The following is a 16,422-nucleotide window of genomic DNA, read 5'->3' as shown; positions in this document are numbered from 1 at the left end:
CCTATACTCATGTCATTTGATCAAATACAACAAAAATATGACCTACAGTACATCGCAGTCATTTTTTCAGATTTTTACAGGTGAGGGATTTCATTCTCAGACGCACAACACTATCAACTAATTCAACTACCTCTCCAATTGAGAGAGTGCTGACAGACAATGGGTTTTACAAGAGGGTTTATAAGTATTCTGTATGGCATGTTAAGATCCAAAACAACTGTTGACACACAAGATGCTAACAGGAAATGGGAAAGTGATCTTGAGGTTGAAATTTCAGACGAGGTTTGGTGGGAAATATTTGAAAATGCCAAAAAACTTTCTGTGTGTAATAGAGCTTGGTCGATTCAGCTAAGAACCATACACCGATTACAGATCTCACCTAGCCTTCGCCATAAAATGAATCCTACTCTATCTCCTCTCTGTCTTAAGTGTAAAACTGAAGAGGGAAATTATATTCACTGTATATGGTCATGTCATAAGATTAAACAATACTGGTTGGGTATCGTGCAGCAGTTGAATGAGATCTTTAATATGGAGTTTGAACCTGACCCTATACATACACGTCTGTTTAATCTCTTAACTTATGCTGCTAGGAAAAATATTCTGTTGTCTTGGATTAATGAGAAACCACCAACAAAAAAAGACTGGCACAGAATAATCATGCAGTGCATGCCGTTGGAATTCCTAACCTGCATGCTACGCTCCACCACAGATACCTTCTATAAAATATGGGACCCATATTTGAGATTTGTTGGCCCTCAGTTAGCTACCACCTTGACCATAGGGTTCCTGGACAGAAGCCATGCCACTAACCTTGATTGATAAAGTTATGGATTATGGATATTATTGTTATGTATGTATGTATGTATAATGCATATCTTTTATTTTATTTTATTTTCTCTGGAGTTGTTAACCCATCTAAACTTTCAAGCACCAAACTGCAAATGTGTCCATATTTTTGGTATAAGTGAATAATTGTGTCCTTTGTTCCACAACACGCCTGAGCTGAGCTGTCTTTGTTGTTTGTTTGTTTTGTTTTTCCTGTCTTGTCTTTGTCATAAAATGTAAAAATCAATAAAAATATTACTGAAAAAAAAGGAAAAACAGCATGCCAGGTGTGTGTGTGTGTGTGTGTGTGTGTGTGTGTGTGTGTGTGTGTGTGTGTGTGTGTGTGTGTGTGTGTGTGTGTGTGTGTGTGTGTGTGTGTGTGTGTGTGTGTGTGCGCGTGCGTGCGTGCGTGCGTGCGTGCGTGCGTGCGTGCGTGCGTGCGTGCGTGCGTGCGTGCGTGCGTGCGTGCGTGCGTGCGTGCGTGTTCTCATGTGCACGTATCAGGTAGGAGTCGAGAGACTCAAAAACTGCACTTACTGACTTTTGGCTGCAGTGTAAGCGTGTGTTTGTTCGTGTTTGTGCAGAGAATGTATGTGTGTGCTTATGTCTGGGGAAAGGTGTTGATTGAACAGTTGCCTGCAGCTTGCCCTCTAAAGCTCTTATGATGGATCTCTGTGTGCTGCTCTAAGTGTGAATGTTTAGTTTAAGCTCCTATAAATATTTATCATTCGCTCACAGGGCCATGCAGGAACTCACTACAGACACCGGTAATATGGAATTTTGATTTTAGAGCTGGCAAGTCAAAGTGCCCAAAAAAGGGTTGTGCACAGAAGACAAATAAAAGGACTTTCCAGGCAAACGACTGTCTAACTCAATCATTTGAATAGACAATGCTCCCCTAGACCTAAAGTCAACAAGACGTGCAGGGGACAGTGGGAAGGCAAGAGAAGAGACAGCGTTTTTGGGTGAGAACTGATAGAGTTCCCTGGACATCAACACGGCCGCTGGATGCTCCAGTGATGAGTGTATATGGAGGAGGGAATGAAAAGGCTATTTCAGGCCCTGCTCTGTAATACAAGTCAGCACACTCAGCACTCTGTCCACCTCGCAGACCGAATCGCTCTGATGACGTCAAGACAAGGCCGTGGAACCATGAACACATGTCCCCTGTTTTCCAGACCATTTAAGACAGGGACAGGGGAGAGAAACTCAGAGATGGAGACGACACTCGGGGAAAGGAGAAGCAAACTGGACCTGGATATCTGGCTCCATGTATCAGCTTTGATCCTCGCTGCTAAGCAGAGCAGCGCCTGGACCGACAGCAAAGAATATTACACCGTATACCTAGAACCTCATCTCTTCTTTGAAAGGAAAATACAGTCGGGGTGAGCCAGTTCAAGCAGTTTGCATGTCTGAGGGGATTTCAACAGTCATAACAGACCTCTTTGTTCAATAGCTGAACTAGCTGAGGTCAAGTTGTTGTATGGATCGACTTCTGACAATGGCAGGAACAGCCATTGCAGTGCCCCTGTCTACCCTGTGTTCAAGACTCTGTATGTTGTGAGTGTGGCAACAGATTCTGGAGTCCAACACATATCACTCCAATACAATGAAAATTTGACCAGGGGTCATCAAGGTTAGGGCTGCATTCTTTTCTGTGATTTTTATATCAATAACTATTTGATTAATTGAATGATATTGTCGCGTATACACAAATCAATGTGACGTGTTGCTCTGCAGCAGGCAGTTCTATGACAGTGGAAGAAGTGAATGCCATAACTCTTAATGAACTCCCTCAACTCTGTTGGAGGTGCAATTATAATGGCACTGACTATGCAAAACGATGCACCAATTTCTTTCGTAACTTTCCATGTCTCCAAGTCTACTGTGCACACAAACAGTATAGTTACAACCTTCTTCTCTCTCATCCTGCAGACACTTTCCTTCAGACACTGCTGTTGTCAGGAGACACGCCACAACACTATCATTATCTTATAGGTGCATCGGCTAACTACAGTACATTACATTAGCAATCATCAAACAGTTTAACATAATGTTTTTATTGTCCATTCTACAACTCTATTAGGGAGAGACTTTCTAATAAGATAGATCCAAATCATGAATTTATATGGTTGGATGAAACTGAAACGCCTATTTCAAACACTTTTTCCTTTGCCTCATTCCTTGAAAAGGCCTGGTCAATGAGGAGGGCCATTTTCATATAAAATGGCCTTGTTTTATTTGTTTTCATTTTGTTCAAATAATGCATTATGGTATATGAACAGGAAGGACTGTAATGTCAGTTGTTTTCAATGTACTTTGTTAAATGTGTCATATAATCCCATATGGGATATATGACACATGAATTCATTCATTAATTCATTCATGTATTCATCCATCCATTCATGCATTCATTCATTCATGCATTCATTCATTCATTCATGCATGCATTCATTCATTCATTCGTTAGGTAAAGGAGTCAGAGATAAGCCAATTTCCCTAGATATCAATTGTTTCCCTCTGTATCTGGAATAGTAACTGAGTTATAAGAGCGGATCTTTGTTTACTTCCCATTCAGGAAATAAAAGAAAGGCTCATAACATTTGTAGTTCATATTGAAACCATGTATCCACTAAATGTTGAGCTCACTAAAAGGAGCACTTCACCACTTTTCAATCTATCCTATCTTCATATAATCCTCACTAATAATCATGATAAAAATGGCACAATTTCTTTCTACTCAGTCTGTGTCTCATAGGAGGGCTGTGGGCAGTTCATCCACCAGTGACATCATCGATGGGGAATCCAAGCTAATAGAAACTGCAAGTTTTCTATTCCTGAAAAGTTGGAATGCGAAAATTGAATCACGATAATACAAATCTAAACGTTTTTGTAAAAAAAACCCTGCCTAACGATGATGCCCTCCTGTGACACAGACTGAGTAGAATTTTGTTTTGTCATTTTATCATGATTATTAGCGAGGACCTACGTCCTAGTATATGAAGATATATGGTTGAAAAGTGGTGAAGTGGTCCTTTAAACATGCAAGCACACACACCACAAGCGCACACACGCACACACACACACACGCGCGCGCGATATGTGCATGTTTACAGGCACACACACACACACACACACACACACACACACACACACACACACACACACACACACACACACACAGTACACACACGCAATATGTGCTCTGAGTCTCCACAACAGCAAAAATGTATTATTACTGAAGAGAGATATGGTTAATACTGTCAGTTATTTATATAGGTCTCCTGTGGATAATATATTGCAATATATCACACAAGACACAACAGCAGAGATACAGGGGGAGTGAGAGACACAGACAGAGAGCAAGAGAGAGAGAGAAATAATCTGTCATGAAAAGAGGAGGCACACCATTTTGACAGGCAGATTTCTTCAGGGAAGAGTTAATGTGGGGCTATCAAAGCTAAATAGTTCAAGATCGTTTTAGTTTGATCTACTGTACATTATTAGTTTGCTACATGCCTCCCTGTCCCAATAAGCCTCGTTGTGAAGTCTGTTGACCACTCAAACACACAAGGTTTTCCCAGTCTAAAGTGTAAAAGGCAGATTTAACGGTGCCTGGGTGGCGCTTGGTTAAAGCTCCTGCCCACCACCTCGATGACTGGGGTTTGATTCCTCCATGTTCCTCCAAGGAGGACTATTTAGTTGGTAGGTGCAGGGAATTAAGCCAGTTGGGAGGTGTGGTCTCTGTGGCTGCACTATAGCAACTCATACAGGTTGGTCTCTCTTCAGCAAGCATCAGAAGGAGGGATAGCGTGTTCCAGTGGCGGAAAGGAATTAAGTACATTTACTTGGGTACAATTTTGAAGTATTTGTACTTTACTTGAGTAATTCCAATGTCACTACTGCAGTATAACTTTACTTAAGTAAAAAGAGAAAGAGTTACACCACAAAATGACCAGTACTGGATGGGCTTCTTGTTTACACCACTGTCACTACGTGATGCTTTATCAGGCTTATGATAAAGAGCACTGTCCCGTAAGTATTATAATTTCCTTTCATGGACATGTCCATTTTTACACAAACTTTGAGGAAATAAAATGAGTGCTTTGACATTTTTTTACATAATGTACCAACATTCAACAAAATGCAAACTGACTGACCAAGGGCATATTTGACAGTATATGCACAGACTGTCATATATTCAAATAACCAACTGATACAGTTACTGTATAACTGTATACAGCATTTATAACAGAAATGAGCTATGGTCTCTTACACAAGTACCTGGCAAGCAAAAGAATAAACAGCTGTTACTTGTGTAGCCTACATGTGGGAAATATATAGCAGCAACCACTAGCAACAGGCAGGGAAGTTGTCGGAATCAGAATATCAATCAAAATATTAATGCTAGCCTCTTGTCTGTGTTGATGAGTTCCACACAGAGGGAGAAACAGAGGCTACGGTACAGAACATAATGCACCCCAACTAGCCATACAGACAACTACCGGTATACAGAAATGAAACCTTACCTGCCTGTTAGACTATGTGTCTCTCCTGCACGAGTCTGTGTGTTTCTGCTCGCACACAACCCTCCGAACAAGAACTGATGAATCTGCACGACTCCAGTCCTGCACCGTGCAGTGCATTATGGGGCTTCAGTCTCTCTCTCTCTCTCTCTCTCTCTCTCTCAGCACGTTGATGGGGGGATGTCCTCTCCTCCTGTCTGGAGAGAGAAGACTGAGCACACATTCTACTGACACACGCGCACAGTATGCAGAAACTGCCTTGTGATGACGACCACCGCGGCTGAGGTTGCTGTAGCAACAGCCTCCCCCCCAACCTCCATCTCTCTCTCACCACTTCAATATCTCCTTTCTGTGCACATGTGCATTGACTATAAAAAGTGATTGTGTGTGTGTGACTGTGTGTGTGTGTGTTTTTCTAATCTGCATTCCCTTCACAGTCCTCTCTACAATCTCCAATTGAATGTTCACTTTGGGCTTGACTTAACAGGTGCCAGCGAAATGAGGAAAGGGTCCTCTTTGAATCATGTGATCTCTATTCTCTAACTGTTGCTTGTGTCTCCTGAGATAACAAGAGGACGTCTAATTGGGTGCGCTTGTGTGTGTGTGTGTGTGTGTGTGTGTGTGTGTGTGTGTGTGTGTGTGTGTGTGTGTGTATGCGCGTGCGTGATTGTATGACGGTTGGTTACATTCCTGGAACCAGATAGAAGTGATAGAAAAATATTTCTTTTTAGTTTCCAGAGTGAATAACCTTGTCAGAAGCTGTTAATATCTCTGTTATTTTGTGAAATTAACTTACAGGGTCATCAAGCCACGAGAGAGAGGGGGATGAGAGTGAGACAGATACAAAAAAAAAGTATCACCAGCAGCGTTTTCCATGGCGACAGAGTGGGTGGAAGACCACGTCTGTCCTTCAGGCCCCGTCAATCAGCAGCCCTCCTATTGGCTGTACTTCAGGCCCTGTCAATCAGCAGCCCTCCCATTGGCTGTCCCTCCCTCAACCCTCCCTCTTCAATCCTTCACTTCTACCCTCCTTCTCTCCAGGCTTCATGCATCCCTCTTCCTTGCTCAACCTCTTTGTTCCTCACTCTCTCTTCCTCCCTCCCTTCCTGCCTTCCTCCCTCCTCTACGTTCATCTATTGGACTCTCCAAGGATCGTCACCATCCCCAGGTTGATAAAACATTACATGCTGCATGCTAAACCTACACTCTCCACACTCCATATACCGTCAGGGTTCAATAAAAAAGGAAGGGTGGACATTTTTATTAACCACTTCTTTGAGACACACATGCGGGTAAAGTACACTTAAAAGAAAATACTAGTGTTCCTGAAGAAATATTTGAGCCCACCATTACAATTAGGGACGCCAGGGTTAATCTAGTTTACAGACATGTCTACATTTGCCAATGTATTTATTGCATAATTCTGTCTGACCAGAAGATAAAACAAATTCCAGCCATGGCCGCATGGTGGCACAATAACAGGCCGTTCTGGACATTTTGAGACAGTCTGTGTGCACAGTTTGGTATAGTGACCGGGCCAACGGTGCCGGAGATTAGCTGGTAACAACAACAGATGAAAGGACACACAGAGGGACGGACGGACAGGGTTCAAAACATATTTCACACAATTAGGTACTTTTCCCGTTTCTGTAGACATTGGAGAGTGTCTGTATGTTTTTCAGATGTGCCTCGTTTTATGTTTCTAGTTCCCTGTATTGTTTTTTTTATATGGACCTATAATAGTCTCTGAAATAAAAATGGATTGAATGATTCATCAAAACAGATAACTGTGTGTGTGTGTGTGTGTGTGTGTGTGTGTGTGTGTGTGTGTGTGTGTGTGTGTGTGTATGTGTGTGTGCGCGCGCCACAGTGTGAGAAAAAACAACAACACTCCTTACGTAGGTGTATGGCTCTTCAAATTTACAAAGAAAACCTTTTGCCACGAATGTAACTGTTATGTGCATTTGTTTTGAAAAGGACCCATTCACTTTAAAAACAAAATATACATAACGGTTAGATCCATCATTGCACCACAAAATGCTAAATGGTGCATTTATATAGCTTTTTTATCCAAAGTGCTTTACATAGATTCTGAATTCCATTCACCCATTCACAATTTCACACACACACATTCATACACCGATGGCGGAGGAAGCCATGCAAGGCACCAACCTGCTCATCCGGAGCAAATAAGAGTTCAGAGTCTTGCTCAAGGACACTTCGACACCAACTCTGAGGAGCCCGGGATCGAACTGGGAACCCATCGGCTGTTCTACCACCAGCCACCCCTGAGCCAACTCCACTCTGATGCAATTCTGGCACACAGCTTCACCACAGGTGGAACTTGACGTTGACAAAGGGTTAATTCTTGTATGCCTCAAGTTAGAAAATTATAATTTATTTCCTGTTGAATAACCTTCCTACAGTTTGTGTGGGCAGCGGAGCATGTTGTCAGGTGTCCTCCATTTGTCCGGCGAATTCATACAAGGCCGATAGTATAAAAGCACTATCATTTCTAATGTAATACTGAGTGTGGTACAAATAAAACACTTAAAACATTACAAAATAGGCTAAAAGCCGTCGGAATGGGGCCAAATCTTAATTATTATTATTTTTTTAAGATATTTTTTTGCGGCTTACGCCTTTTATTGATTTTTGAAGGGACAGACAGTAGGCTGACAGGAAACGGGAGAGAGATGGGGGGATGACATGCAGTAAAGGCCGTGTCGGGTCCGGGAGTCGAACCCGCGGCACACTGCGACTGGATTACCAGTCCGGTGCCCAGACCGTTACGCTACGGCCTGGGCCCAAATCTTAATTGAATGCAAATTCAATGCAATGAACAACTCTTTGGAGCTCCGAGCCATTCGGCTCAGCCATAGAATTTGCTGATAATCACAGTAGAGATATTTTCCAACTTGACCTTTTTGGTTTTCCATCAGGCAAAAGTAATACCTATTATCTGGTACAGTACCTGTTTTTGGAATCACCTTGAGATTCCAAGTAAGCTGAAGTAACCCATAGTTGAAGTGAAAACCCTGCAGACTGATTGGTTAGAGAATCGTCATTGCATCACAACGGACTCCGCTATTCATGGAAGCAACTTCTCAAAGCCTAGATATTAGATATCTCTATTCGTTTGGCTACTGCGAGAGAAAAGGGTCCAAATAGAGGATAAAGGCAACAGGTGTTAAGATCTTCACGCTGCAGTGGAGATGGCGATCCACAATCAAGCCCTCATCCATTTATTCACTTGCAGGGATGATAAAGGTGCTGTGTGGAGCTCCACAATGAAGGGGCCTTGAATGTTATAGGGACACTGAATAACCGAGAGACAGCGAAATCCATTCACGGCGGACGACCTAGGTTGTGACTGAATCATTTTGCGTCGTGGCTTAATATTTTCCGTTGTTGGCTATATTCGAGTACGTCATGGCGTAAATATCAATTCATCCCAACGGTTCAACAATTCGCCCCAGCGCTTTATTTTCGTCGTGGCGATGTCTGATTGCGTCGCCGTTCGCGACGTATTTCATAATAGGTCTTGGCTGTTTGATAAGAATTCGCCACGACTTAATAATAATTCGTCGCAGCGGTAAGAATCCGTTGTGGCGTGAGGACTCGTTGCGGCATAGAACGGGACTCGTCGCGGCTATATCTACCCGTTTGCAACGTAATAGGTTGACTTTGGTATATTTGCGGTGGTATTGCCTTTTTCCGCGCATCGTGCCCGGGGCCCGGCACGTGCGCCTCGCCGGTCCGGTTCCGTGGAGGGATGGCCCGACACTCGTCCGTGAACCCCTGGGGGGGTGGGGGGGTCCCTGGGGGACCCTTGGGGGATCACGGAGGTCCGCATAGCGACGAGAGTGCAGTGAGTGAGTGTGTGTGTGTGTGTGTGTGTGTGTGTGTGTGTGAGCGTCTGAGCGCTTGTGCTCCTATCCGTGTGCCTCCCCCCCCCCCCCCCACCCCATGTGGACCCTTGGGGGGGTCCCCCCTTTGCACTTTGTGTAGATGCTGCGTATAGCCTCATACTGAAAAAAATACTATTTTACGCACAGCGCAAGGCAATGTGATTACGATCGTCCTTCTGGGGGGGGGGGTCCCTGGCCAACACAATAGATAACCTACAAGGACATATGAATTTAATTTATATACACGGCTATATTCATTTAGCCGATCATCAAAGCTCACCGCGCTCGTATAGCGCATTGACTGTCTGTCTGTCTGTCTGTCTGTCTGTCTGTGTCTCAATGACTCGCCTTAGGTGGATAATATAGACTACAAGTACTTTATTAAAGTAAAGTAAAAGAGTGAGTTCTCGCATTGCGTTCTCTGCGTCGTAGCGCATGCAGATAGGCAGATAGGCGGGGGGGGGGGCAGTTCTATAGGCAAGGGCAGAAGATTCCTATAACGACAGTGGGTGCCCACCTTAGAGTAGCCTATATATTTTAAGGCTCCCGCCCCGCAACTTATTATTATTGGCTTATTATTTTGCCAGCGGATGCTTCGGCTCTTGCGCACCCGCGGAGTTGTTGTCTATAGGCCTGTGCCAGGATGATTTTAAATAAATATGTCTCTGCCTCTGCGTCTCTAGCTATAACATATATAGCACACATCATGTGTGACACATGTGCGCGCGCACGCACACACACACACACACACACACACACACACACACACACACACACACACACACACACACACACACACACACACACACACACACACACACACACACACACACACACACACACACACACACACACACACACACACACACACACACACACACACACACACACACACACACACACACACACACACACGAGATTCTGACAGAATGCGGCGCATGCTTAAAATAAACAGATATACAAGCTTATAGTGTACCATAGCGTACATACCAGCGTACTTGCGTTCAATAATAATTAGCATGTATTATTATTAACGAAAAACATAAATACTAGCTTACTATTTTATTGGTCTATAGTTGTTTGAAACAAAATGGTTGCTGCTTCTGATTAGTTACTAACTTTATTAGACCAATTTAAAATAGTATTAGATGTTTTTCGTTAATAATAACTTATGCTAATTATTACTGAACCATTTTAGATGTTTATATTTCACCAACAGGCATGATATGCATTTATAGGCATAATAGGCCAGTGGCTACCGGCCGGCGCAGTACGGCGCAATCACAGCTCAGTCCATTTTAATATCATAGCGCAATTCCATGTTTATGGTGGGGGGTGCTGCTATATGTTGATTGCCCATTTGTATAACACATTATATAATATAAGTGCTTGTATGGTGCGTGTATATATAATAGGCCTACATTTAAATTACCACATTTAACACACACACACACACACACTAGAGCCCTGCACGGGCCTAAAATATAGGGGCCCGTGGAGTTAAGGCCCGTCCGGCCCTAAGCCCGTTGGTACAGTCCAGAAACGGCCCGGACCCGGCCCGGAAGCCCGACATATTTTTATTTAATATTTCAAGCATACGTGCCGCTGCCGCGGTCGCTCTATTGGTGCACGGACTCAGCAGCAGCAGCTACTCACTCACAGCTGCACTATATCGCTCTGATAAACCTGCATTCTGCAGTTTCTGCAATGTACAAATCCAACTTTGTTTAGTGTGCTAATAAATACTCCCGCAGTATTTAATGTTTTTAGAGCCGTAGACTATAGGCTACTTACTTCGTACTCGGTGTGTGTGTGTACAGCTGCGCTGCACAATAATTAGGAGAGAGAGAGGACGAGAGTTTATAGGTCTCACACACACACACACACACACACACACACACACACACACACACACACACACACACACACACACACACACACATCCTTGGGAAGTTTGCTTTCATTCGCTGTATGATACATTATGCTATTCTCACTGAGTCTTGTGTCATCTATGTGCCATGTTTTTATTTGGCTGGCTGACTGGCTATATATAGCTGACTGGCTAACTGACAGACAGACTGGCTGGCTGTCTGTCTGTCATATACCTATTAGGCCTATATAATATAGTATTATCATTAACCCCCGTGCGCTCTGATCCACAAGGCGCACGGGGCTGCGCAGAACCGCGCTCTCCGATCTGCCGTTTATAAAACCAATAGCCTACGTTCGTTGCATATCAATCAGACGGCAAATGATCATTGGAATTATGGCAAGCTATGACTTCTGCAGGAGGGGGGGGGGGGGGGGGGGGGCGGGGGGGCTGCAGCCCAGCGATAATCAACCGCTGTCCGCTGCGATGCGTGAGCTTGTAGATCAGATGCCGGCCGACAGACAGACAGACAGACAGACAGTCAATGCGCTATACGAGCGCGGTGAGCTTTGATGATCGGCTAAATGAATATAGCCGTGTATATAAATTAAATTCATATGTCCTTGTAGGTTATCTATTGTGTTGGCCAGGGCCAGTGCCGGGCCCCGGGCACGATGCGCGGAAAAAGGCAATACCACCGCAAATATACCAAAGTCAACCTATTACGTCGCAAACGGGTAGATATAGCCGCGACGAGTCCCGTTCTATGCCGCGACGAGTCCTCACGCCACAACGGATTCTTAACGCTGCGACGAATTATTATTAAGTCGTGGCGAATTCTTATCAAACAGCCAAGACCTATTATGAAATACGTCGCGAACGGCGACGCAATCAGACATCGCCACGACGAAAATAAAGCGCTGGGGCGAATTGTTGAACCGTCGGGATGAATTGATATTTACGCCATGACGTACTCGAATATAGCCAACAACGGAAAATAATAGGTCGGGACTTACGTCTCCGCCGCGAAACTATTTCGCCCCACCTGGAGTAACCAGTTCACATTAGAGGACCAGGGTGATTAGTCCACTCTCTGGGAGCTAATGGTAATAGCAGGTGTCCACAGGCTCTATGTGCCACATCTATTCATTACATATATTAGGACTAACCAGTCCCACACACAAACACACATACGCACACACTTCACAGAAACCGTTCATTTACGCCATTGCAGCTCCCCTTAAGCGCACTGGCCATTGATTAGCCTTATGCATAATGAGGGTGGTGGAGCTGCTCCTGTAATTAATGCTGCCCTTGCAGACTTGTGCCCAATTAGGGTTGCTTTTTAGAGTACACAGTACACCTCGGCTATGGGGTATTGTGTGTCTTGCATCCAGAGCCTATTGTAAAGGCCCTGTCACTGTTCCTGTGCATGTTTGAAAGCATGGGGCGATCAAATTGTATTTGTAAGTCTTGAATAGAGATCACTGGAGATATCAGTAGCCCTGTGCCATATTAGTCATGTTAAATGCCAGTACTCCATGGTCTGCTTATCACAGTGATACAACAAATTATCTATCAGGATGGAACAAACAAGTCATTATGCTAAAGAATGAGCAAGGCCAACCCGTGCTACTGTGGCCATAACTTTGAAAACCATATTACAAAACATAAAGTAAGTGAGGAAAGAAAACCCGGAATAATGTGGATGATTCCTTATTTGGTCTTGTCTGACTGTTCCACAGGAGACTGCTGCTCATGTCTAAAACAGGGAATGTTGAAGACATTTTGAAGAAATCTTCTCAGCCAGCGTCAAAGTGGAAAGCTGCAATGCTGCTGCAACCGAGGTGTGTAGGAGAGAGTCCTCCAAGGGGTGCAGTCAGCTGTACAGTTTAACACACTGTGCTCACGGATAAGCCAGAGTTTGTAAGTTACACCTTAGTTACTTGCTTATTTACACTGTATGTGAAGCAATGGAATCCCAATCATGAACCCAGGAAAACCACAAGCAGATGAGTGGGAAGAGACAGGATGCTATATCATCGCTGATGGGTGGAAACCTTGTATGTCCAAAACCATTCATTTTTTATCACTATGAGTTTTGTTTAAATAATGATATTGAAAGAAAGTATAGCCAAACTCTAACATCACATTGTGAGCTTGTAGATTGCCTATTGTCACTACTTTTGTGTGAAGCTCTTGAATGATGAAGTATGTCATTAATTTACAAAACAAAAAAAAAACATAAAAAACATAAATGGCTGAAACATTGAGAAGATACAATGTTTCTGCCTGACAGCAACGATATGCTTTCTGCATAACTGAGTTCACTGTAAGCCAGGCCCTGGGGCTATATTGATTCTGCTTAGTACAGTTTGCAATGCATTCTGATCCATATACTGTACCTGACCCTGCCTACAGAAAATCTCAAATCTAATGTACACGCACGCGCACACACACACACACACACACACACACACACACACACAGAAGAAGATACTGCAGATAGCCCCTGGTAATAGTTGTATTGGAGATATTCATAATATAGAATATGGATTATGGATATATCTCTCCACAAGCAAAAAGCTAAGACGATAATGCAAGAGATCATGTGCTTAGAAAACTCAAAAACTCAAGTATCTCAAAAGACATAGAAGTTTAGCCGAATGTTTAACCTTGTGGATCCAACATAGCTGATGTATTTTAAACCTGCCATGACTGTTTCTAGACCTTTTATGTTGGCAATTAGCAAGAAAGATGTGCTTGGACAGAGACACGCGCACGCACACTCATGCACGCACGCACACACATGCGTGATTATAGACTGATGAAGTGATACCAAACCACGACTGGAATAATACATTGCCACAGCGAACTTCAAAAGATCACACACAGCAGACTACAGACCATTTTAAAGCCAGGTTTGGTGTTTGAATGGACAAAAACAAAACATGACATTAATATCGCTGGGGGAAGCTGGGGAAGCTAGGTACTGTACATACATTCATAAGTCATAACATCATGTTATTTCAAATGATGGATGGCTTGGCTGTACAGTGCATAACATTTCACGATCAGTAATATTTCCTCCGCTGAGTACCTCTACCAGATGGTTCTGGGAGGAGCTCAACCTGAAGGGCATACGAGAGTCCTAGAGAGTCCTAGACAGTAGGACTACTTCATATTATTTGCAGTGTGTGCCATAGTGGTGGACAGTAACTAAGTACATTTAATTAGTACTGTAAGAATATATCTAGTATTACAATTTAGAGAATTCTGCGCCCACATGCTTTGTGGGCATTGAATGAGCACAAGGAGGTGGAGAAACACACATTGACCCTGCCCTTCACGCCAATCTACCGGTCCCTATTTATACCCGCCCAATACCACCCAGAATCCTCCACTTTCCTACAGGCTTTTGTGTCCCACCTCCACCCCATTCACCTCCATAGTAGCTCTTTTCCATGCTCCCCTCAAAGGATCGGCACTAGCAATCCTACATTCACATTGCTAAAGTGGAACAAACGATTAAAACAAAACTCTCAAAACTCCGGTCGGGGAAACATTCCCCTGTCAGGTCAAAAGAAGCAGCTTGGACTCCTCATGCATAGAAGGAAGCATGAGGTCAGTCTCCCAGCACCCAGCCTGTCGATGTGCGTATTCTACGTCCGCTCTCTTTCACTCGGACACACAATATTCGCGGAGAAACAACAATAACACAGACACGTGGAGTTAGACGTGAGCTTCTATTATGCAAGCATGCAGATGACTTTCACTCTGCTACATTTCAAATAGAAATCTAGTCATTTTGACTCCACTAGATTTTTAGGCAGACTCCTGAGAGACCCAAACTTGCTAAAATATATTATGAATTAAACAAAATTACTAATTTACGCTTGAATGCTTGAAAAAAATCTACACATGGAATGTCAGATTTTGTTTGTTTTTGTTGCGTTCCTAAACCAATAATTCGATGACTGGGTCATCAGTCAGACTCCACCGGTCATCAAATTATTGGCTCAGGAAAGCGACAAAAACGTAAACATCTTCATGAATTCAAGGCTTCATGGCGTGTGTAATTTATAGAAAATAAGTATAGTATTAATAGCTCACATATAAGCACACAACGTGTCACAGTGCAACGAGTTGTGAGATCTGTTGTGTGCAGTTTAATAATTATGTCAATAGAGCAATGTACTGATTTTTAAAAAGAAAATGTACTTCATACAGTAGTTCGTACTTTTGAACACTAAAGTATTTACTTTGTCCACCACTGGCCATACGTTACATTATTCTTTATCTCACTCCGACCTGATCTCTAAAAGTGGTCATAAAATAAAGCCACTGGGACTGTAGCCTTCTAAGGACAAGAAAGCGCTTTAGCTTCTCTTGCGAGAAGCAAAGAAAAACTGCTGACACCCTCACATTCTACGATGGTGTCAGGAGAGGATATGTGCTTGTCTCAGGGCTGGATCGTACACAGTATTTTAGCCAAAGAGGAGGATGATTCTTATTTTCCTATCCTGTATTGATCTCAAGCATTGTGTCTCTGATGGGATACTGTACAGTATATACAGTACAGTACAGTATGCAGTATGTCTACTTCTCACTGCACAGGGCTCCACAGAGTCTATAGTAATATAATATTAAATAGCATTAAATATTAACATGAAATACTATAAAACCAGTAAGACGAAGCGGAAGGGTGAGTTTGCGTGCACGCATCCGCCTGGCGCTTTGGCATGGGGGGGGTCATATCATCATATTGAATAGGTCAACTCCATATATGGAGATCTAAGGGTGGCAGCGGGAGCAGCTTCTTGGTTGTGCAGGGTTTGATGAGGTTCCAGGTAAGGCTGGGCCTTAATTTTCGGGCGTGTTGAGAACTCTAGTTTTCGCCGGCTGCCGGGCACAGCTACACTAATAACTTTGGGGCGGGACCTTCTAGAGTTTGAATGGACAGGTATCAGTCAAAAGGGAGACATCGAAGAGGAAAGACGGGTGGGGTAGGATCAACATATTAAATGTCAGAACAGGTCAGCTCCATATATGGAAATATAAGGGTTTTAGGTTTGATGTAGTGTTGCTGGCCGGGCGCCGGCTCAATATATGCAGATCTAGGTGATGATTCAGTCTTTTCCATGTATGGCTATCCAGGGTTTGATGAGGTCAGTGTCGTGATCTTGATATATGGAGACGGCCATATATGGTGGCGTGACGTGTCACGAGGCGTGACCATATAGAGCGTCACAGTCCAGCCCCTTTCAGAACAACGAGGCACCAGGAA

General features: G+C 43.5%; 1 protein-coding gene across 2 annotated transcripts in view; it reads right to left on the bottom strand.

Annotated features, from left to right (window-relative positions):
• Window positions 1-5,489, bottom strand: part of LOC310864739 (muscleblind-like protein 1) — a 98,697-nt gene extending 93,208 nt beyond the window's left edge. Inside the window, exon 1 of one of the 2 annotated variants that reach the window (XM_083773466.1) lies at window positions 5,358-5,489. The gene's annotated coding sequence lies outside the window, so the exon portion shown is untranslated. The remainder of the gene's footprint in view (window positions 1-5,357) is intronic. The other variant, XM_083773464.1, reaches the window with a different exon arrangement.
• Window positions 5,490-16,422: the final 10,933 nt, after the last annotated feature.

The sequence above is a fragment of the Protomyctophum parallelum genome, assembly GCF_964188405.1.
Source record: "Protomyctophum parallelum genome assembly, chromosome: 9".
In the NCBI taxonomy this organism is placed as follows: Eukaryota; Metazoa; Chordata; class Actinopteri; order Myctophiformes; family Myctophidae; genus Protomyctophum; species Protomyctophum parallelum.
This window is presented reverse-complemented; position numbering and strand designations above follow the sequence as displayed.